The following is a 24,106-nucleotide window of genomic DNA, read 5'->3' as shown; positions in this document are numbered from 1 at the left end:
CAAACTTGAAGGCATTGCACATAACCAAAGATGTCTGCGCTTACTGTGATAGACATGATAAATGTGTATACTGCTTATTGAATGATCAGAATGGGCAAGCTTGAGATTTTGCTCACATTTCCCCCCAGTCACATTGACCATGTTCCCATGTTCTATTACAGCAGACCGCAGAAGCAAGGTCACCGTGAGATAACAAGATAAGCGAAAAACAAAAAAGCAAAACAACAACAACAACAAACCACCAGGACAGAATTAGGATAATTATTAAAATCATTAAAAGAAGCATTAAGAGTTTATGATGAGACGTATCAGGGAGCTCCCGGCCCTCAAGCCCAGCGCACTAAGCTATATGGGCTGTGATTATGTGAGGAATGGTCACGGTTTGCACATTTATTGTATTACACTTAGAGATCCTGTACATCATTTAAGTAAGGAAACTTTCTTAGGAATGATATTCATTTCAGACTAAATTTAATTTTTGAAAAGTAAACAATGCACAGTACATCTAAGCCACAGTTAAAGCGAAAGCCTTAGCTTTGTACCTAACAACATATCTTCTTTGGGAGCTTAAAAATCCAGCCTCCCATAACACCCCCACCTCAGAAACTGATCTTGATTCAACTGTGGCTCTGACACGCAGCTCTTTAATTTAGTTTTTTGCTGACAGCTGCCTTCAATTTTTGCCTGTTTATGGAAGTAAATTAAAAGAACACACTGTCTGTGATCCAGTGGCTCTTTGTGGTGGAGTCCTATTCAGTTCCTAAATCAAAACCCAGATAGTTGTCAGGAGAACTAATCCTTATGTAAACATGATTGCCTTTGCAGGCCAGAGTCGCAGGGGCTCCGAGCAACCTATAGGAAGTATGCCACTTTCCCAGGTACTTCAAGGGTCAATGTCTTTGTTATTTCAGTTTCTAAATAATGAGTTTAGAACAAGTCACATGGGGTTCAAAAGCTTCTGATGGTCTGAGCGGTGGCCTTTGTTTATGCACATGTGAGAGCCACCATTCTTCAGTGATTGCAAGAGCATCTGTCCGGCATCAGTACATTACAAAACATGGGGGACAAACACCTGAAAAGAAGCCTCCAGTAGCCTTTGACTCATATAACTTCTCTCCAATTCAAAAATGCTTTGGTAAAAGATAGCATTAAGTCTCATGAAAGGAGGCTTGATTTTAAGTATAAATAAACTGACGGTATTGCATATGCTATTTCTAGTTTTTCTAAGCAAGTGGAAAAAAAACAAAATCTAATTTGACTGGCAGTGGAAAGGTACTTAGTAAAACTATATAACTTATTATATGTTCTTTAAATCTTCTAATATAGAAAGCATCAGGCCATACTGATTGTTTCTTCTCTTTGAGATGTTATCTTCTTGGAAATATTTGAAGTAATCATGGAGAAATTTCCCCATGAATGTCGTGCTGCTGTATGGGGTGTGAACAAGGCGGCATGTTGCTCGACAGACTGTTGTTAGAAGTATAATATGATCTTGTGAGCTGATTAAGGGCAAGAAGGGTACTTTATGACTTCTACAAAGAATAGCACTAACTTAAGTGACAGCCTTTGGGTGTTTTTCATGGGTAATTCTAATCTCAGTGTAAAGCATGATAAAATATTTATGCACAATGATATTTTATCCCAGAAGTGGTTGCATTTCAGTAGAAGTGGACCATAATTTTGCTTTTAGACTTGAAAGTTTGGATATTTCACATAGTTAATTGCAAATACACTCCTGAAGTACAAAATACGGTTAATTCTTATCCTTTCTGGAAAAGAAGTTCTGGGTACATTAGCTGAAGAAGGTTAATATCCCACTTGTTAAGCCAGTTTTGTGCAATAATACTCAAGGTATAGATAAGACAAGATAGACCATCCCAGGCTTACAATGGTTTGACTGGCAATGTTTGGACTTTACGATGCTGTGAAAGTGATGTAAATTCAATACAAACCATACTTAAAAGTTTGAATTTGGACTAGAGGTACAGGGTATGATCCTCTCTTGTGATGCTGGGCAGTGGCAGTGGGACGCAGCTCCCAGCCAGACACAAAGCCATGAGGGTGGACAATCCATCGACTGACAGCCATTCTGTACCCATGAAACCATTCTGTGCTTCACTTTCAGTACAGTAATCAATAAATTACATGAGTTATTCAACACTTTGTTATAAAACAGGTTTTGTGTTCGATAATTTTTCTCAACTGTAGGCTAATGTAAGTGTTCTGAGCACACGTAAGGTAGCGAGGCTAAGCCAGGATGTTTGGTAGATTAGGTGTATTCAATGCCTGTTTGACTTAACAATGTTTTCAACTTATGATGGGTTTATTGGAACATAACATCTTCATAAACCAAGGAAGATCTGCATGTCTTTTTCTGGGAGAGAACTTCCATGAACTCCAAGTAGATAGTATGGCATGACCGAAGGTCCTGAGACAGGGAGGAGGAACTGAAAAGAAGCTAGTATGTTTGAAGCAGATTAGTGAAGGCAAGAGTAGCATGAACTGAGATTGAATAGATAGGCAGTGGTCAGGTGTATAGAGCCTTTTGAAAACGAGATGGGAAACTAAGAAAGGGTTTTAGGCAGATCCCTCTGACTGTTGTGTGGCATAGAAGAAAGGCAAGGGGGTTGAAGGAAGACAGCTAATGTAGCTCAGTCATCCTGAGGAGGTATAAAGGTGGTCAGTGTGAATGGAGGGATTCGAATGCTTTTAAATCTTAGACAGTCTATATCATAAGGGCTATGCTAGGAAGAGGAAATAAAGTGATAAAGGCCATAGTCTGTATGTGTGAATTTTAATTTTCCAAAATCTCATCATCCACTTGAAGGGAAGATAATAAACAGAAAGTTGTACTTGAGAATGGTAAATGCTATTATAGAATCAAATGCGGAACACTTTGGAAAGCATATGGAATAGGAAACCAATCTACAGGAAAAACTACATCTAAGAAGTGTTGGCAAGGAATTGATTTTCAATTAAAAAATGTTTCTTTATTTTGAGAGCAAGAGAGAGACAGAGAGAGAGGGAGAGAGAGGGTACTAAGCAGTGCAGAGCACAATGTGCAGCTCAGTCCCATGAACCATAAGATCATTACTTGAGCCAAAGTCAACAGCTGGATGCTTAACAGACTGAGCCACCCAGATGCCCCTGATTGTCAACATTTTGTTGAGAAAGCTTTGTATGAGTGCAGTTGCAACACTGTATTAGAGAAGCCCAGTTATTTCTATAGTCCATATCTATGAATTTATTGAGAAAGAAACTGGCATTTAGAATTTATTGAGAAAGAAACTGGCGTAAGACGGAGAGGTTGAAGATGACTACAAAGTTTCTTGCTTGAGCACCTGCATGAATATTAGTATCAATAATTAATATAAGGGACATTGACAGGGACCATTTTTGAGGTGTCAGGAGTGCACAGGAGAAACAATAGAGTACATGTAAAGGTATGTGTGGATGTTCAAGTGGAAATATTAGTATGGACAATCATTTTAACAAAAGGCTAGTATCTAATAAAACTAGCTGAGTGACACCATTTCATTATAATTCCTGTTTCAAATTAGAGTCAGAGACAATTTGTTTTCAGATAAAATAGTTCTTTTTTTTAATTAAAATTTTATTTTATGTTTTTGTAAATTTATTGTTGAGAGACAGAGAGAGACGGTGCGAGCAGGGGAGGGTCAGAGAGAGAGGGAAATACAGAATCTGAAACAGGCTCCAGGCTCTGAGCTAACTGTCAGCACAGAGCCTGACACAGGGCTTGAACCCATGAACCGTGAAATCATGACCTGAGCAGAAGCTGGATGCTTAACTAGTCAGTTAAGCGCCATCCAGGTGCCCCTAAAATAGTTATTTTAAGATAGGAGTATCATAATAGAAAAATGTGTTTACACTTTCAAAGGTACTAAGCACTCCCAAATCAAACTGGCATGAGTTTCCATCTCCTGGGAGCTTAAAAAGATTTTTATTTTTTGTTTGTTTTCTTCCCTTAATTAAATTCATCTTACAGGTCAGAGCAGCAGACACTGTACATTGTTTTAATCTTTATTATTTAAAAATTTTTTTTGTTTTATTTATTTTTGAGACAGAGACAGAGCATGAGCGGGCAGGGGCAGAGAGAGAGGGAGACACAGAATCTGAAGACAGGCTCCAGGCTCTGAGCTAGCTGTCAGCACAGAGCCCGACGCGGGGCTCAAACCCACAAATGTGAGATCATGACCTGAGCCGAAGTCGGACACTCAACCGACTGAGCTACCCAGGTGCCCCATTGTTTTAATCTTTATAGAGAAACATGCATAGCAGAATTCACTGAGGAAAACAAATCATTAATTATTCCTTCTTCCAGGTTGTTCTAGGTACAGGAATTTTTCAAAAAGACAAAATTTTGGATCTGCTGACCCCTCAAGTCAGCTCATTCCACATTCTTGGAATGTGTTCCTGGATGAGGACACCGGTGGCAGGAGGGAAAGAGAGACATTGATCTGCGGCGTAATGAGGCAGGTGTCAGGAATTTCAAATTTCAATTTATAACCTTGATTCATTGGTTTGATTAAATAAAGCAATCGAGGAATATGAAACACACAACCAGAATCTCTGCATTCAAATTCTAACTTTCCTAGAAGTGAGGCAAACCACAAGAAAAATTCATACCAGAGATTTGTCAAGTGAACACACACATAAACCAACATAGCCACCACCATCATGAGAATAATCTTGTAATGTTTTAGAGCCAGCATAATTCAAGTATCCCTTGATTTAAAACATCAGGTTTATAAATCTTCTGAAATACAAATCAGGGGGAGTGTTTCCTTGGATAGAGTGAAACTTATGTTGGGTCATTGTGCTTTATTCTGATTGGAGGAAACCCTTGAGGGGAGGAAAGAGGAGGAGCTCCACTTACTAGAATTAGCAACAAAAACCATACACTAAAATAAACCTCCAGGTCCTTTTTGCCAAGTGAAAAGATTCAGATCAAAATCAACTTTCTTCCCCATGGTAGAGCTTGGATAGAAGGCACTACTTTTGAAGGTGTTTCTTTATCTTATCTTTTCTTGAGATCACCTGGTAGAAAAATACAGATGTTCAAACTGCCAGGAGCTGTGATTGGGCCAACTCCTGAGGAGATGGAGGTGGTGGGTAGGGGAGGGCTAGCAGTTACCCCACTTGGTTATCCTCTTTGGCATTTGGAATAAACGTATCAATCATAGCTCACAAGGGGTTTAGGACCAACACTCTGAAATGCATCTGGTTATCATTCCCAAGGGAAATTAGCTCATGCTGTGTCATTATCCTGTCAAGAAATCAAAGGGCTCTTCCTGCACCAGAGACTTTGGTTTCCCTTTGTCCATTTTTGTGACCCTCACCTGTGATTTTCTTGCAGTTGCTTTACAGCTACCACTACACAGTCCTTCTCCCAAGGCTGGCTTACTATAACCACTTCTTATTTTTATTGGGGTAGCCCCCCTCATATATTTTGAATTCACTTTGTAATTTAATGATAGTTTATAAAATTGTTTATAGGGAAAAATATGTTACAGTTTCCAAGCAATCAACTGGAAATGGTATTTTTTTCCGTACAATCTATTGGTGAATGGGTGATTCTTGTATCTAGTTAGCCTAACTTCCTATATGTTCATCATCAACAATGTAATATTCCTATGAAACAACTAGTATAGATACTAAATAAGATGACATGAATTAAGATAGATTTCTTCCATAGAATTATTGGATTGGAAGTTATCATTAAATCAAGTGGTCAAATTCTCTCATGTTATAATTGATCAAATTGTGGCCCAGAGACACGTTAGACTGATCATATAATATACTGTTCATGATGAACACTCTTGGATTGCTGGAGCTATAAGTATAAAATGGGACACACTGAAACACATAACCTACTCATAGTTAAACTTGCCCATGGGCCTTGTTAATGACAGAGATAATATCATGAGCCTGGGAATCCTGAAGCTTTGTTCTTCTACCACACTGAATGAGAAGAAATTTGATTCATGCAATTTGTAGAGATTTTCATCAATAAGTCTCTCTCTCATCCTATATTTACACAAGATAAAACATATTTTCCATGTTAATTTAACTTTATGCCAAAGTTAATTCCCAAACATCTTTGTTAATGTTTTACTAATGATAAAGTTCATTTGGAGGATTATGACATTTATTAATTTTTAAAAATTAAGATATAGGCAGTACATTTCTGCCATATTTTGAGTGGTTCTGAGAATCACAGGGATCTGCAAGTTTTTGATAAAGTATATATCTAAGCAAAAACCAGTTACCTTTTACAAAACATAAAATGAAAGTCAGCAAAATCAGAGGAAAAGAGAGAAATACCTACTAAGTCATAGCCATAGAGCTTTCAAAATACCTTTATTTAATGAGAAAATATATTTAAAAAGCAGTAAAGCAAAAAAAGTGGTGAAACAAATTTATGTTAGAGAATAATTTTTTTGATAGATTCTAACATAAGCAGGGACAACATTCTAAACTGTCACATGATAGCCATCACCTAAATTCTAAGCTATCAAATAATTGGAATAGGTCATCTTTAAAGCAAATAAGCTTGAGGTGATATGAGTGTTGGAAACTGAAAGAATATGAATACCATGATCATAGTCCCACTTCTTGGGATCTATTTCATAGACTCAAACCACTGACATTTTTAGCAATCAAACCTAGCATTATTTTTTCCTTCTTTTCAACTCCGTTGATGATGGTGGCCAACAGAAAATGAGTATTCCCATTTCCTTATTAAAAAGACACCGTTTTACATTCTAGTTCACTACAGGAAAGAAGTCAGACTTACTGCAATGGGAGTTCAAAGGTGAATTAGAAAAGACATGGTGGAATTTTTGCCTTACTTCAACATGCAGAAATCTATTCTCTTAGTTCCTGGTAACACAATTAAATTCTCTGTCCTCAATAATCAGGTTGTTAACTAGATCCAGGGTGTTTGCTGGATAGGAGCATACCTCTTAACATTTTCATAATTACTGTTCAAATACCAACTTTAAAAAATCTCTTACTTCTACAAAACAAACAAACAAAAACAAAACAAACAAAAAAACAAAAAACAAAATCACTCTACTGAGAGAGAAGATCAAGGCTTATAGAAGCGGCCCTTGAAACTGAAATATTCATAAGAATCATCTGGTGAATATGCCAATTCTGGGCTGGAAAAGAGACCAAGATTTAGCACTTTTGAGAAGTACTTCAGACCTTCTGCAAAGTGATTCTGTTGAAGGAGATTCTAGACAAGGGTTTGATTTAGAAATAGTAAGTAAGTACATAAGCTGGAAAATTTATCTGTGTGTTTCCAACAATATTTGCCCAGAGGATTTCTGAGTTTTTCTATGACATAACAGATTCTTTGAATTCAGGTTCATGAATTCCATGTAAAGAAATCTTTTAATAGTTTAGTTCATTAAATATTATTACATGGGAAAACTAAGAATTATGTTTGTCTATTTTTTCATAGCATAAGAAATATGTGTGTGTGTGTGTGTGTGTGTGTGTGTGTGTGTGTGTGTGTTGGGAAATTGAGAAATCTAGATACAATATTTAATATTATATTCTTTAACAAAATACATTTCTTGATATAATTGGTTTGTATGTTAAAAAAAAGGTAGTTGTTTAGACAAACTGCTTTTTTCCATGGGCTTCAAAATATGTTTTATTATTTAAAATGTAGAAATTTAATCTGGTTTGTCTTTTAACAATGTAAATATCTCCTCAAATAAGGATAATATCTAAAAAGATAATGGAAAGTAATGGAATATAAGCTCAAATAAGTTTGACTTTTAAGAAAGAAATCAAAATTAGTATAGATAGACCCAAAACCAATTAATGAAAGTCCTGAGGGAAAGTTTTAGGAGCTAGGATTGTTTAGTCTAGATGAGAGATGATTCAGTTTTATTTTTTATAGTGGCCAAGCCTAAAACATTTATATGAGAAGAGAGTTGAAATTTCTTCATCTCATCTAGACAAAGTATGCTTCTTGTGATTTTAAAAGCATTTGTTTATAGCTTTCCAAGAGATACACCTTTTTCTACATCTCCCTCCTTCTCCCTCTCCATTTCTTACTTTCCTCACTCCCTTCCTTTGTGTGTAAGTATAGCATCTGTTATATGCCAAGCACAAAAGAAGTGAGGTTGGTTTAAGGTAGGTACATTGGTTAGGGAAGATTTCATGAAGAATGTTGGTTGGTTATTTTAACATTTTGTAAGACATCTAAGTATAAAATGACATATGGGATGGATTTCCCAGGTTTCTCAGAAAGACCACACTTCTTTCCGAAATTTCAGTCTAATTTTCGGTATGTTAGCCTTCAATAAGAGAGTCTAGTAATATGATTCAATTTTAGGATATAGAGTATTATAGAAATTATTAAGTCCAGAACAATGGAGAAGTGATCAGAAAATGTTTCTTCTATTTAAAAAATGGTTTCACTGATAGCACTTTGAAAAGATTATTAAGTCTACTTGGCTGGCTCCCCCCTCCCTCCAATTCTGTTTTGTTCTTTCATTTAATGATCAAAGAAAGATACTATTGACCAAATGGAGTACCAAATCAGTTATCAGGATCAAAAGTATTTGATTCCATTTTTGGCAATTATTGATAAGAAACTTAGTAAGCTGCTTACCTTGTCTGAGTTTCATCTCTTTCTTCCTCTCCATCGGCCTTCCTGTAACATTTGTGTGATTTTTTTTTGAGAGAGAGAGAGGCTAAAGAGAGTGTACATGAGCAGGGGAGGAACAGAGAGGGAGAGAGAGAGAGAGAGAAAGGATCTCAAGCAGGCTCCATGCCTATTACAGAGTCCGACACCAAGACACTCAATCTCAGGACGGTGAGATCGTGACCTGAGCCAAAATCAAGAGTTGTATACTCAACTGAATGAATCACCAGGTGCCCCTATGGAGCCCATTTTTAAGAAAGATTCATCTTGCAGCTTGGGGCTCATTTTGGTTCAGGCTGGGACCCAGAAATAGAACATACTACTAGGTGCACATTTGAGAAATGGGTTCATGAGGCTTAAAACATTTAGAAGGTATAAAAGAATGACCACAACTGAACTCACTCCAAGCAAATACGCAAGGATGAAGTAGTGAAGTAGTGAAGGCTGGTGAAGGGATGCCAAGAAGACTGATGAAGACTGATGGACAGACGAGAATTATGATTAGGACTCAAGCAAATTGGTGGTTGGCACTGAGAAATACCAAGCAGTGAAGACCTGGGAGGCAGACATGGGAAAGGGGGGCACAGGGACAAGCCTTGCAGCTAACTGGGTCCAGCCTTAGGACTTCTAAGCAAGAATTTGAATACATTAGTAAATATTTTTAATTAGAAGTGATGTGTACAGCTTAAGAATAACTATATTATATCTCTTTATAAATCTCGTACAATTCTAGGTTTTGACTAACTGGAACTTCTCATGTTCCACTTCAAGTCAGCCTTTAAACACTGTTCACAGCCTCCATTTCATGTCATATTTTGCCATCTAGTGGCTGATCACAGTATAAGGCAAAAGCTACTCAAACCCAAGCTGGTATTTCTGTATGTGTTGTTGAAAAGCTGATGCATTCAACTCTGCAAAACATTGGAGATTCTCTTTGTTCTTTTTGTATGCTGCCTTTCTGTAAAGAGAATACATGATGGGTATACTTTGAGGTTAACATTTCAGGTCATGAAAGGACTGAGAAAGTTTGAGAATAAAATCTAACAAAATTATAAATATATCTTCACTTTCTTGGCATTAAAAAAATCACCTTTTTGGTATTTCTCTCTTATTCTCTCACATAAATTGAAATCCAATAGATTTCTCCAATTGAGTCATTCTGGTTTATCCATTTTATTCCTGCTAAAACCAATTTAATTATCATTTAATTGTAACCAATGTTGTAGGTCATTTTCCCCACACTTTGCCCAGCTTGTCTTTTCCTTTGTGTCCCTTATTTGTGAAAGAGGTGTCACTTGACATTTTTGTATTATCAAAAGCAATCTATGGCTTGGGGAGCCTGGGTGGCTCAGTTAAGCATCTGATTTCGTCTCAGGTCATGATCTCATGGTCTGTGAGTTTGAGCCCCATGTCAGGCTCTGTGCTGACAGCTCAGAGCCTGGAGCCTGCTTTGGATTCTGTGTCTCCCTCTCTCTCTGCCCCTCCTCTGCTCATGTTCTCTCTCTCTCTCTCTCTCTCTCTCTCTCTCTCTCTCTCTGTCTTTCACTCTCACTCTCACTCTTTTTCTGTTTCTCTCAAAAATAAATAAACATTTTAAAAAAGCAATGTATGGCTCAACTTCTTGTTCCCTTATGTGAGACATGACACCAGTTATCATTAAGTTAGCTTGTAATTTAAATAAACGATTCTGGAAACTTGGCTTCTTTGTTCTATTCAGCACCAGGTCCCTTTAGGACTGCTTGTGTGTGCAGTACGTGTGAAGGACAATCCACATTCAACATTCAGCCTATGCTGATGGCCTATCACATGCAAGAGGCGGCCCTGGCATTGAATGGATCACAGGGCACTCTGAGAAAAGCACAGCACACGTCAGAACCACATTCGGAGGGACTGTCGAATGCACAAGAATTTTGTTTGTTTAGTGGTTAAGAAACTGCTTTGGAGGGAATGGACGAATTTGCATTCTAGTTCTGATAAGCTGTGGTGCCTTATTTAGCCTCTTTAAGCTTCATTTCCTTTCTCTGTCCAACAGGGAACTTTTAAGGGTTAAATACAATATTTTACATATATTTTTGTCTGAGTACAGTGTCTAGACATAGTAAACATTTAATAAATAGAAGTTGCTATGACAATAAAACTGAGAGGGACTGGCAGACAATCCATGTTTTGCCACACATTTCTAATTTTGCCTAAATAATTTTACACTGTACATGCTTGGCTTACTGTCCTAGCAGGAGACCATGTTTGGGGCAGCCTCCTCAGTAAGCACTGTACCCTGAGGAGTGATTTACAGATGATGGTCAAAGATATTTTACTTCAAACAATAGAGGAAAGAATGCCAAAAAGAGAGAAGTTCAAAATCTTAGGCCTCATTCATCTTAGCACTTTAGGCCCTTGCTGCGCGGAAGGGTATGCTCCATGGCCAGCACAGGCGTGAGGAAAGGAGGAAATCCGTGCTTAAGTCCTTGAAGTGTGTTTTCGAAACTTGTGAAAATTGGGCAGGAAAAGGGACTCAGAAAGAAAGGAGAGCCATCTGGATTATAATAATGAAGAAGTTCCTCTTCAGATCTCCTAGGAGATGAGAGGGGGCAGGGAGCAGGGGTTGAGACAAATAAACCACGGAAGCGCAGATTAGAGCTCTTGTTCTGCCATTTCCCGGCTGGCTTAATTTGGGGTAAATCACTGAGTACCCTGGAGTCTGTTCTTTTGACATCTACAGGGAATAATGTGGCCTTCGGGGCAAATCAGTTACCACGGCTGTGCCCTTGACATCTACGAAGAAAAATGCAGCCAGGAATGCTCACGGGATCACACTGTCCTGTGACAGTGCAAACTCCATGACAGCAGGTACCAACCTAGCCTGCTTCACACTGTGTTCTCTGAACACAGCACAGTGCTCAGTACATTGTAGATGTTCGCATCATATTTGTTGAACGAGTGAGCCAGTGTGCTCATTGCATTTTTCCATCCTTCATTCCAAGCCTGTATCCACAACTGCCTAAAGGAGCTTCCCAATTGGATATTTGGAAGGCTGCACAAAACCATGTGCAAAACGCATCTTCTGATTCCCACCCCTACAGCTGAGTTCTGTGAACCGTCCTACAAACCACCTCATTGTTCCTGCCAGAAACCCCATTTTCATTCTTGTTTCTTCTCTTTTCCTCACTCTAGGCCTTTTGTCACTTTGAACTCCCAACCTTATTTGGAATATGTGCAGCTTTCTCTACCTCCTTGGCCAGGCCCCTAGTTCGGGACATTGACCTGCCTGAATTTCGGCAACAACCTTTATGACTGTATTTTTGCATCTACTCGTGTCTCCACCAATTCCTTCTCGACGAATGACAGGCCTCTGGGAAAGGAAGCATTCAAGCATACAGTCAGAGCTGAAGAAAGGAGGTTCCCGTGATGGTAAACAGAACACTGAGATGGAAGAGAGGAGCCCTGAGGTCTGGCTCTGGTTCCAGTGCTGCCTGGGTGAGTGAACGTTAGTGTGTTTCTGCCTGCCTGTATATGGGTTTCTTCATCTGTAAAATAAAGACCTCGGATCACATGATTTCTAAGGACACTTCAAACTCCAGAATTCAGTGATTTTGTTAAAGATGTGTCTAATTTGGGAGCGAGTGCTTTTTGTGATGGTTTAAAACCGATTTTAATAATAGAGTTGTGCCAGATATCATGATTTTTGAAATCTTCAGCGTGGAACCAGTGGCAAAATTAAGAAGGATTAAGGACTCAGATTGTTACAACTGATTATGCCAAGAAAGAGACTGACTGCATCTCAAATACTGACTTTTAACAGGACATGATCTTATTTCAAATTTGAATATCTTAGAACTTATACATTGTCTTTTCAAGTCATGAAACTTCTGGTAATTCCTAGGCTCACAGTTTGTAAAAGGCAAAAGATTTATGTGATCTGAAGAGAAATCAGAGTATATATTAGGTTCACAGTTTGGAAAGATGTAATCAGATTTTATACATGACCTTTGAAATTTGCAGTGAAAATACATGTATACTACCAAAATGGTAATGGAGAAACAGGAAGACCTTAGGCTGTAGGCTCTCTGAAAATAAAGATCATATCTATTTTTGCTCGCTACTATAATCCCAATGCATATAACATTTACTTTCAAAATATCTGTTGAATTAGTAAGGCAAATGAAATGTCACTATTATTTCACTGAGCTGTCTAGCAAATTAAAGTTTTGAGAAGTTTAACAGGTGTCTCACTGAAGAGGTATGTGATAGATTCATTGCAAAAGTGGCCCCAATTCTCCTCCTCACAGCCATACCCCTTACAGTGTGACTCTGAATCTTCTCCCATCAGGAGCTAAAGTCTGTTTCCTACCCCTTGAATCTAGGCTGGCTTTGGAACTTGCTTTGGCTAACAGAATGTGGCAGAAGTGATTGTGTGCTATTTTCAAACATAGACCTCAAAGAGGGTTTGAGCTTCCGCTCTGTCTGTTGGACACCTGCTTCTGCCAGGAGAATAAGCCTGGGCTGCTCTACTGGAGGTTGAGAGACCATATGGAGCAGAGACAAGTTGATCCAGACAAGGTTCTAGACTACCCTGCCTTCTCAATCCGGTGCTGACTACAGAGGAATGGAAAGTCCGTATGAGCATAACTGGCCAGCACATTCACAGATTCATGAGAAATAATATATGGTTGTTATTTTGAGCCACTAAGTTATCAAGCAATTTTTACATGGTATTATTCTGTCAATAGGTAACTAATAAAGGGTGAAAAGGGTTGAAGTTGTCCAATCCATCCCATGATCTTCTTGCTAAGCCAGGAAAACTAGTGTGGATCTGCTAAGAGGAGATGGGTATTTTGTTTTAAACTTGCATTTGGGCTAACAGTGGTCCTGACCATAGCTGCTGGAATAGGGAACATAATTTTCCCTGAAGTTCAGGGAAAAGTTGGTCAGAATAATTAATTACTGCTTTTAGAAAAACACCCTTTATTTTCACCAAGCAGGTGCGGAGTTCAATGTTACATTGTAAATCCAGGGTTTGGGGTTTGCAAGGCTATCTGCTATGCAGAAGCTTCTCCCTAGGAGCTTTGTCTGTAGTCTGGGCACCTTGCACCAGGTTGGCTGTGGCCTCTTGGTAGACCAGGCAACTGGGCTTCCCACAGGAGAAATCATGTATATTTTCACTTACAGATAATTTTAAAAATATTGCCATACCCTTAATGAAACAGTTGATCGTAAGCACTGAAGAACAAAGTAGGTAATTTTAATGATATCATTATTATTGGAAACGAATATCCAGGGACAATTTAATAGCTTTCCAAAGGTTATCTATTTGTTGTTATTGATCTGCTTAAATCCATGGTTTTATGCCCAACCATGAGTAACACGCTATTGAAACCTTGTTTTTATTTTTCAAATATATGTATACACATACACATGTGTATATAATACACACACACACACACACACACATACACAAAATTCAGCCATAAAAATGAGGAAATCCTGCCATTTGGAACAGTGAGGATGGACTTGGAGGGCATTAAGCTAAGTGAAATAACTGAAATAGGGAAAGACAAATACTTATATGTCATATTAAAGGAACTGAATTCACAGATACTGAGAATAGATTGGCTGTTGTCAAAAGGAGAGGTTGCAGAGAGGTAGGCAAAATGGGTGAAAGTGGTCAAAAACCACAAGCTTCCAGTTTTAAGTTTCGGGGATCCAACATAGAGCATAGGGACTATAGTTAACAATACTGTATTGTATATATTTCTTTATTCAAAAAAGTTTTAATGTTTTATTTTTATTTTTGAGAGGGGGAGAGAGAGAGAAAGAGAGAGAGACTGTGAGTGGTGGAGAGGCAGAGAGGGGAGGGAGATGCAAAATCCAAAGCAGGCTGCAGGTTCTGAGCTGTCAGCACAAAGCCCAATGCAGGGCTTGAACCCATGAACCAGGAGACCATGACCAGAGCCAAAGTCGGATGCTCAACCGACTGAGCCACCCAATACAACATATTGTATATTTAAGAGGGGCACCTGGGTGGCTCAGTGTGTTGAGCATCGGACTTCCATCGTGATTCGCAGTTCTTGACTTAGAGCCTCCCCCGTCCCCTGCCCCGTCGGACTTGTTGCTGTCAGTGACAGAGCCCGCTTTGGATCTTTTGTCTTCTTTTTTCTGCCCCTCCCCCACTTATGCTTTCCCCAAAATAAATAAATATCGAAAAAAATTGCTGACAGATTAGATCTTAGATCTTAAAAGTTCTCATCCCAGTAAAATTTAGCTATGTATAGTGATGACTGTTAAGGAAACTTACTGTGGTAATCTTTTTGCAATATATTACATATATCAAATCATTAAGTTGTACACTTTATACTAATAAAATGTTATATTTTTATTGAAAAAATATTGTATTTACTATAATATGATATTATATTTCAATAAAAAAGGTAATAGGGCAACATGGTAGTCTAAAATGGCTTTGCAGGTTTAAACCACACCATTAGGGGTAAAGGTATAGGAGAGAGAAAATAATGTTCCCATATTGTGATTCAGAGCTTGGGCAGTATGTACAGTTACTGTAGTCAGTCTGAGAATTGTATTTTCAGAAGCACATTGACAAACTGGAATGAGTCTAGAGAAAGATACCATGATGTTATGAAACCTGAGAACCCTGTTGCATGAAGCATCATTGAAAAAGCTGGAGATATTCGTATGAGAAAAGAAGAAAATTATGGGGAACACCAGAGACTTCAACTTTCTGAAGGAGTGTCAGGCAGTATAGAGATTTGAACCCCCTACTGCTTCCATGGATAGAAGATTGGATCTCCGAAACATCATTAACTCAAATCACGTTGCCCAGTGTTACAAATATTCACATGGCTTCTCATTGTATTTACGAGGAAATCCAGTTTTTTTACGGGTCTGTCTTCATTCCATCTGATGTCACATGTACTACTATGCCTCTCACTCATGAGGGTGCAGACACATTGAGTTTTGCTGTTCCTTCAGCACAAAACATTTAAACCCACCTCTGTGTTCTTGTACTTGTTATTCTTCAACTAAACAAGGAGCTAAATGAACAACTACATGAAACAGTAGTATGAATAGGTTAAAGATAGCAGATTTTGCTCAATGCAAGGAAGAACTGAGAATCAGAGCCCCAAATCCAGAGCCATGGCCAAAAAATGAAAGTTTGTCTATCTAGAATGATCAGAGTAAGGGCAAATAATGTCTCAGCAGTGAATCTGTAGAAGGTGGGTGGATTGCTTTTGTTGGGACAGAAGTGCATCGTAAGTTGTCTTAGACGCAAAAAGGAATATCTTGGTTTACTTAACTGAAAAGTCACAGCATGGCTGAATCCAGGTAATTAAATAATGTCTGTGGGAAAATTATTTGTTCCAATCACAATCTCTGCTTCTCTCTATCTTCGCTTCATTCTAAGGCAGGCTGTCTCCCAGAGGAAGCAGTGTAGACTCCAGAAGTTTCAGAATTATATCCTTCCTGATTAGCAACCTTAGAAGAAAGAGAGCTGCTATTTCCTAAAAATTCCAGCAATAGCCCTCGGATTAACTATGTTTGGTTTGACTGGGACCACATGTCCACCTTTAGCCAATCACAGGCACCAGAGATGAGATACTTTTGGTTGCTACAACTTTCAGATGACTAAAAACCAAAGTAGAATCAGCTTTACTGGAACAGCTTAAAAAGAAATTGTGGGAGGGCTGGTTCCCCAAAATAAAATCAGGGAGTAGCTAACAAAAGATAAAGAGAAAGGGATACTGAAAAGGCAAAAACATGAGATTCCTTTTGTAAATAACACTCAAGGTTTTTATAACTGGCAAAAAGATTGGACTGCCTGACTTCTACAAATGGGTCTGTGTTCTATGATAGAGTGAGAGTCATTACTTTGTCTTGACCTCCTCTGGTCCATTTCCTAGGAAGATCCTCGTTTCTGGGGGCTTAGGCTGAAGACAAAAATAGTCTGTTCATGGCAGATGCAAGACAGGTATTATGGAAGGGGAGAGAAAAGTTGGACCTGTCCTGAGATCAGACTGGGTAAGAGTTGAAGACTGTGATCCATTGCAGAGCTTGGCTCTGGAGGTTTCACTGTGCTGGGCTACCAGAGAACACTATCATTTCCTTCACTTTTCCAGAAATAATTGGAATCAAGCAGCCCAGGGTGTCAGGCTATTCCTTGGCAACCCAGAACCTCTCATTCAGGCTCAATCTGTCACTGTCTTCTGTGAACACTGCTATCTCTCTTTGGGGCTAATAGATCCCTTATTCCTATGAAACCTATCTCAAGTCCCAGTGTGTAAGGACTACTTTTTATCAGTTATTCCCCCATGTTAAACAGACAATAGTGTTTTGATATCTTCTCAGGATAGTACCCTTGCAGAGAAAGATGTCTCTTCCCCTGTTAAGTGTTCCAGCTGAATCTGTGCTGGAATTCATAGTTTAGCTGCCAAGGGTAAAGCAGTGAATGTCTGATCCTACCCCCACTCCGCCATCAGGAATCTCTTTGCATGAAGCAATTAGAAAGCCTCCTTCAAGAGAGAAGTTTTGGGCACATCTCAAGAGAGAAAAAGACAAAGAAAACAGAGGCAGAGAGGGCTGCATGGCCTCTGGTTCAGGCTGGCTCCAGAAACTAGATCTGATCCAACAGTGATGAGGGCTCCATGTAATTTTTATGAAGAGCCTTGTGAGTTACAGAGATATTTACCCATGGTGTTGCTGAGCCCATGTGGCAAAGTGGAATGAGAAGCTGGGAATAAAAGGACAGCTTTAATTTATAAAAGGAAGCCAATTTGGCTTTAGGGCATTGATGAGGGCATAAATGAAGGCAGCTGCATTTAGAGTAGAAAGAAGTGAGCAAGGAGGTCTGGATAGATAAAGGCAAAGGTTCAGACAGGGAAAGTGAGAAAGAGAGAACCCGAGTGGCTTCCCAGTTTTGGACTGGGTGTCTGTGTGCATGGAGATGGTGGATGCCATTTACCAAGTTGAGGAACATAGGAGTTTTAGGTAAAAATTTCATTAATTGAACATGTTTATTGGCAAGCATTTCTATGAGATTCCAGTTAGTTTTGAACATAACAGAGGTGTGAATACTACCTGTGTGTCTGTTTATGTATCCCTGGGTGGGTTGTGTGTAGGGCTGGTGGGTCCACAATGAAGGGAGAATGAGGAAGGTCTCATACCTGAGATTAGGTTGACACAGCAGCAGTAGTCAAATGAGCCTGCTCTATCACTCAGTGGGTAGTAAATAGTCTCATTTGGGCAGTAATATATTTGTGAAATCAGGATCAGAGATACAGTAATAAAGTCCTCCATGTTTAGTTGTTTAAAAGTCTGTATGTTGAGAAAAATGCTCAGTGCTAACATAGATAATGTTTTTGATTTTTCCAAGACTGGTTGTGACTTTGGCTTCCCTCGTGTCTACTTCATTTATGTTACATTTCATAAGCTAAACATAAAAGCCTCTTCTTCAATATATACTATTGTGTACACCATTTTGTACAAATGGAAGAGCTATTTTATATCTGACATGATTATTAATATAAGGCTAAAATTTACTGAATAGCTGCCCTGTTCCAGGTGTTAATCTAGGTGTTGATTCTTTATTACATATTTAATCTGTTGACTCCTTCAGATCAGTAGATTCCAGTATTAGTTCCATTTTATAGATGAGGAGAGTGAGGATCAGAGTAGTTAAGTAACTTACTGAAGATTCACATAGTTAACAAGTGAGAAAGCTAAGCTGTAAACTCAGGTAGTCTGATTGCTCAGCTCAGCAATCAATCACAGCAGTGCATGTGGTCAGCAGCCTCTATGGTTCCCCAGTGATCCCCTCTTCCTGGTATTCCCACCTTGGTGCAATTCCCTCCCCTTGCATGTGGGCTGGGCCTATGGACTTGCTTCTAAAGAACAGAGAGTACAGTAAAAATAATGGGATGTTACTTCCAAAGCTATGCTATGGTCTAAATGTTTGTGTCCCTCCCTTTTTCCCCAAATTCATGTGCTGAAATCCTAAAGATGATGGTATGAATAGGGTGGACCTTCGAGGGTACCCAAATCATGGGAATGGAGCCCTTGTTATATAGACAGTACTGATACAGAAGAGGCGTCAGAGAGCCCCCCAGCCTCTCCTGGAGAGCCCCCCACAACCTCTTCCACCATGTGGGGACTTGAGAAAAGTCTGCAGACTTATCTGGCCATGCTGGCAACCTGACCTCAGACTTCCAGTTTCCAGAATTGTGAATCAGAAATTTCTGTTTAAAGGCTACTCACTCTCTGGTATTTTGTTATAGCAGTCCAAATGGACTAAGACAGGTTACAAAAAGACTCACTCATTTTCTCTCTCCCTTTCTCTTCCTCTTTCTTTCTAGCTTTCTCACTCACTTAACAGAAGATAGATGTCTGCCTGCGAAAGGCATGAGGAACAACCGAAGCCTGAAGCCCTACAACCCGTGAGGAACTGAGTCTGGACAGCAAGTATGTGAGTCAACTAGGAAGCAGGTCCTCAGCCTTAGTCTTGAGATGACTACTGATCCTCATGAGAGCCACTGAGGAAGAGGCACCCAGTTACCTCTGGGTTTCTGACCCACAGAAGCTGTGAGATGCCAATATTTGTTGTTTGAAACTATTAAGTTTTGGAGTGATTTGCCACCCAGGAAAAGATAATGAATAAAACACGTCAACAAATTGAGATTCTGGTCCCCTCCTTTCTCCTTGGGTTTACAGAGTGCTCATTATCTTATTGGACAAAGGGCCAAAAATGTCTATAATCAATTTATTTTTCTATTAGCAACAGCATCTTCCTGTTAACATGCTATTTTCCTAAGCACCTAATTTTTTAAATTTATTTTATTTCTTAAATTTATTTCTTTTGAGAGAGACAGAGATAATGTGAGCGGGAGAGGGGCAGAGAGAGAGAGGGAGGGAGACAATCCCAAGCAGCCTCCAAGCTTCTAGTACAGAATCCAACGTGGGGCTCAAACCCACAAGCTGTGAGATCGTGACTTGAGCCAAAACCAAAAGTTGAATGCTCAACCGACTGAGTCACCTAGGTACCCCTTAATTACTTTAAATATATATTTTTAAGTCTTTTTATTATTGAGAGAGAGAGTGGGTGGGGTGGAGCAGGGAGAGAGGGAGACACATAATCCGAGGCAGGCTCCAGGCTCTGAACTGTCAACACAGAAACCGATGCAGGGCTTGAACTCATGAACTGGGAGAACATGACCTGAGCCAAAGTCTGATGTTTAACTGACTGAGCCACCTAGGCACACTTTTTTCTTTTTTATTAAAGATTATTTTATTACAACTCATCCTCTAAAATTCTGACTTTTTTCAACTTTTTTTTTTTTTTTTTTACTTTTTTCAACTTCTGACAGAACTTTTAAAAGCATGGACTTCAGGTTTAGACAGATCTAGGTCTAGAGGCTTCCTTCACCAACCACACACTACTGTCACTTAGGGAAAGTTACTAACCATTGCTGAGACCTAATTTTTTCATTTGTTAAGTGGAATAATAATGCTAATGTTAACAATTTTGAAAATCTAAGTGTATATGTATAAGTGAGAGAGAGAGACAGAGGACAGATCTTTCTCTTTTGGGAAAGGTGATGGGTGCCATTGTGTTCCCTATCCTTAGGGAATCCAAACCAAGAGCTCTAGAAGACAACTTTCTTTCCATATTTTCTTGGAAGTCTTTTAGAGTTGACTCTGAGGAGAAAAGGGAAGCAGAGGGTAGGGAAAGCCCCGGACAAGGAAAGCTCTGGAAACAAAGTGTGCACACATGGAAGGAGCTCTCTGGGGAGGTGGTTTGTGTGAATCTGGGAGGCTCATGCATCCACTGCACACTGACTCTGCTGAGTGCTGTGTGCCCAGGGTGACCCCAAAGTAGCAGAATCAGCTGACTTTCAGGAAACCTCTGGCCATCTCAGCTGTTACCAGTGTGGCCTTCTCTGGATTCTTTACTCTGTAAAAGAAACTCAGGATTTTTGCATCACTTAGTCAGGTAAACTCATGAAATAGTAAATAATGATGGAGAATTTCTTCCCTGGGACCTTAGAGCTGGATGTCTGAACGTGACTGAAAGGTAGGAAGGTAATGAGATAGTCTTTGTACTCCCTAGTGGTGGTTAAAAATTTACACCCATATGTCTGTAGAGAGGCAAAGAATGTTCTCCCTGTTAGGGCATTGGAAGCACCTTCAGAGTGGCCTGTGCTGATGGAGTATGATTACTGCTTGGAATGTGCACTTTTATGGATGAACTGCTCTTATTCACTGTGCAAAAAGGCTGATCTCCCTAGAGCATGAGCATTTTCCAGGCTTTATTTATTCCTACCCTGATAGTTGAATAAGATATGCTCGTGCAAATAAGACAAATGTGACCTTGTTCCAGGGTGTCAGGACTTGTGATCTTCATCACTCTGGTTACCATCTTTTAGGGTGAAGATTTTTCCAAAAGGCCAAGTTATCATTTTTGACTCAGCGATGGCTCCCCAAAGAGTGATCACTGATTCTAAATAGAGATGTTCATTTTGCTTTGGGAGCAGTTTGCAAAGCGGTTTTAATTAGGTGCTGAGCTCTTTATCAGTCCTCAGCAACCCAAATTAGCTATCACATCCCCTCGAGGGCTCCTCAGGACTGGGTTCTCCATCTTCCTCTCTTCCCCACCCCAAGTCAGCAGGAGATTGTCCTGTCTGAGGACCAATAGCACCGCTATAAAACTTGCCTTTCAGTTCTCAGTGGCTGTAAGTCATGTTACAATCTGCAAGCTGAACTATGTTAATGACCTGATTTTTGTAATATTTAACAGGCTGTCAGGGAGTTTAGCTATTTGGAGTTGAATCTGGAAGGACTTCAACTCAGCTATTTTTCAAAGATGTTTATTTTCTGTATCTCTGGCAGTGTTTTGCTAAGAAATGCTGCTGACACGCTCTCTCAGTAGTGGCATTCCAGACCCCTGCAGGAACTCCTTAGATGAGAGAAAAAAGGCCACGTTGGACAGAGGTCAGACTTGAACAGAACTCAGAGAATTTAAATCAATGTAAGCACATCGGGGTATAACAAAATGAGTCTCCCTTCTTTGCAGTGCCGGAAAATGCTTTGTAATTCTAGGAATAAATTATCAATGTTTCTTTATGAAAAACAGCCATGACCTTCTCAAAGGGAAGAACTAAAGGAGTCCGTATAATGAAACTTGCACAAGTTGGACCACAGGACTCTTGCCTTAAGAAAAGCTTTGAGGACTGATACCTCGAAGGATTATCTGAAGGAAATGTTATGATTTTGAGATCTAACCTTGAAGCACTGATTTTGAGATCTAACCTTGAAGCACACATTAAAAAAAAAAAACGGTGTTAAAGTCAGCTTTCAATATCATACATTAAATGATTCCTGACTTGGATATTCTTTTCCTAGTTTCTACCTTTTTCTTTGCAAGGGGATGGGCGAACAAGTGTTTCCCTTGCCAGTATCTGCAAAAATACTGTGTATCTTGAGTGAAGCCTTTTTATTTTATATCTTATTTGGCTGAAATCAATAGCCCTGTATTCATTCAAATTTCAACACTCATCTTGTTTCTTCACAGCTGTTTGAACCTGACACATTACTAAAATAAATCTATATACGTTCTTTAGTAAGCTAAGTCAAAGAGTTTCCACTGATTGCATTTTGAATTGTTTTCTCTCCAAATGTTCATTTCCAGTTTGTTACCATGATCTCCATCTGTACATATCTTATTTCTTTTTAATTTGTTGATGTACAGGAAAATTAGCTTCTCTCCTGAAAATTTGCCCTTTTGAACTGATTTGGGGAATTTTCAAGAGCAAGGGTTTAGAGACCAAGACTTAGATATTCTTTGTTTTATCATTGGTTATTTACTGGGATCATATTACCTATTATATATTTTTGTAAAATAATAATTATATTTAATAATGCCTTAAAGTTTAAAATATTTTGAATTCTCTTATATTATTTGCACAATGATACATGTACGAAAACTAAACACAGAATTAGCTGAGTCCCTGAAGACCCCTCAGAAATTTTATAGCCAAGTCATGGCTTGAGCCCAGTATCTCAGCTATAATCCTGATTCTACTTCTAAACTCCCCGTATTGGTAACCGGCTCTGCCCCTCTCCCTGTAACCCAAGCAGAAATGTGGCAGGATCACTGAGGCCTCCTTTCCCATTCTCCTGCCTGCAGAAGACACACTGTCATGGCCTGGGCCCTCCCCTCCAGCCCGACCACATCATGACTCAACTTTTCAGCCCAAGACACTAGTCTCCAGTTTTTCTGTCTGGAGACATTTTCTACCATATAATATGCAGTGTAACTTTTCACAATTACAAACCTGGTCAAGTATTTTTTTCAATTTGATTTCCTTTAATACTTTCTATTGCCTAAAGCTCTGATCATCATTGCCGAATGGAGGAATATTTTGATATTAACTGATTTTTCCCTTTTTTCTTTTAAGAAAAACCTCACACTATGAAAGTGTTCCAACAATCAAAACATAGAGGAGATATAGCAAGATAGTGGAGAGAACAGTATTGATGAACTCTTGTGGGCTATCACCTAGCTTCAAGGATTATCAGTAGGCGGCTAATCTTGTTTTATCTATCCTTTCCCACCCTCCCACCCCGGTACCCTTTGCTGAATTAATTTAAAGCAAAATCTCAGACAAGTCCTTGGTTTTTGTTGTTGTTGTTGTTGGTGTTGGTGTTGGTGTTGGTTTTACCAGCAATTTTCTCCTTTGCCTTGATTTTCAGACAGAAAGTGAGGTATAGCCTAGGCTCACTGCCTTAGGGGATGGGACATTCAGGGACAGGTAAGGTCACTTTCCGGTTTCAAACTTTAAAGGAGGCTTTTGGAACTCAAACCAGAGACAAGGGTTTTCAGTTTCAAAAGACAAAGTGTATGTAAAGGAATAGATCTGGGAAGAAGAGGTGATAGTGTAAACGTCAATCTCCTATCCCAGGTTTCTGAAGAGAGAAGCAGTCAGAGAGGAGGCAAGCCGGGACAGATGTCCATGAGATCCCAAGCTCGGTGGCTGTGCCCTGACCTGGGTGAGCCCCCCAGTGGACAGATGTTAGAAAACACCACACTTTGCAGTGGGCTGGGGACTGAAGCAGAAAGGATACTGATGTACTTGTGACATTATGCCCAGCTAAGCCTTGGGGAGCATCCTGTGGCACCATGCTGTGTAGACCGAGTGAGAATGGTAACTTGGCATGGCAGGTCAGAAATGTATGCAGTTTTTCTGGGGGATATAGGGATTGATAAGAGAGAGCAAGATGATCTGGAGAAAAATGCATGGTTGAGACAAGGAGGACAGAGAGTAGGAACCCAGTGGAATTATGAACTTCTGAGAGGCTACCAGCCAGATGCAGACTTGGCAGCTGGTGGACCTCAGATGCTGCAATACTTTGAAT

This window comes from Suricata suricatta, chromosome 15, assembly GCF_006229205.1.
Source record: "Suricata suricatta isolate VVHF042 chromosome 15, meerkat_22Aug2017_6uvM2_HiC, whole genome shotgun sequence".
NCBI lineage: Eukaryota > Metazoa > Chordata > Mammalia > Carnivora > Herpestidae > Suricata > Suricata suricatta.
Note: the sequence above shows the minus strand (reverse complement) of the source record.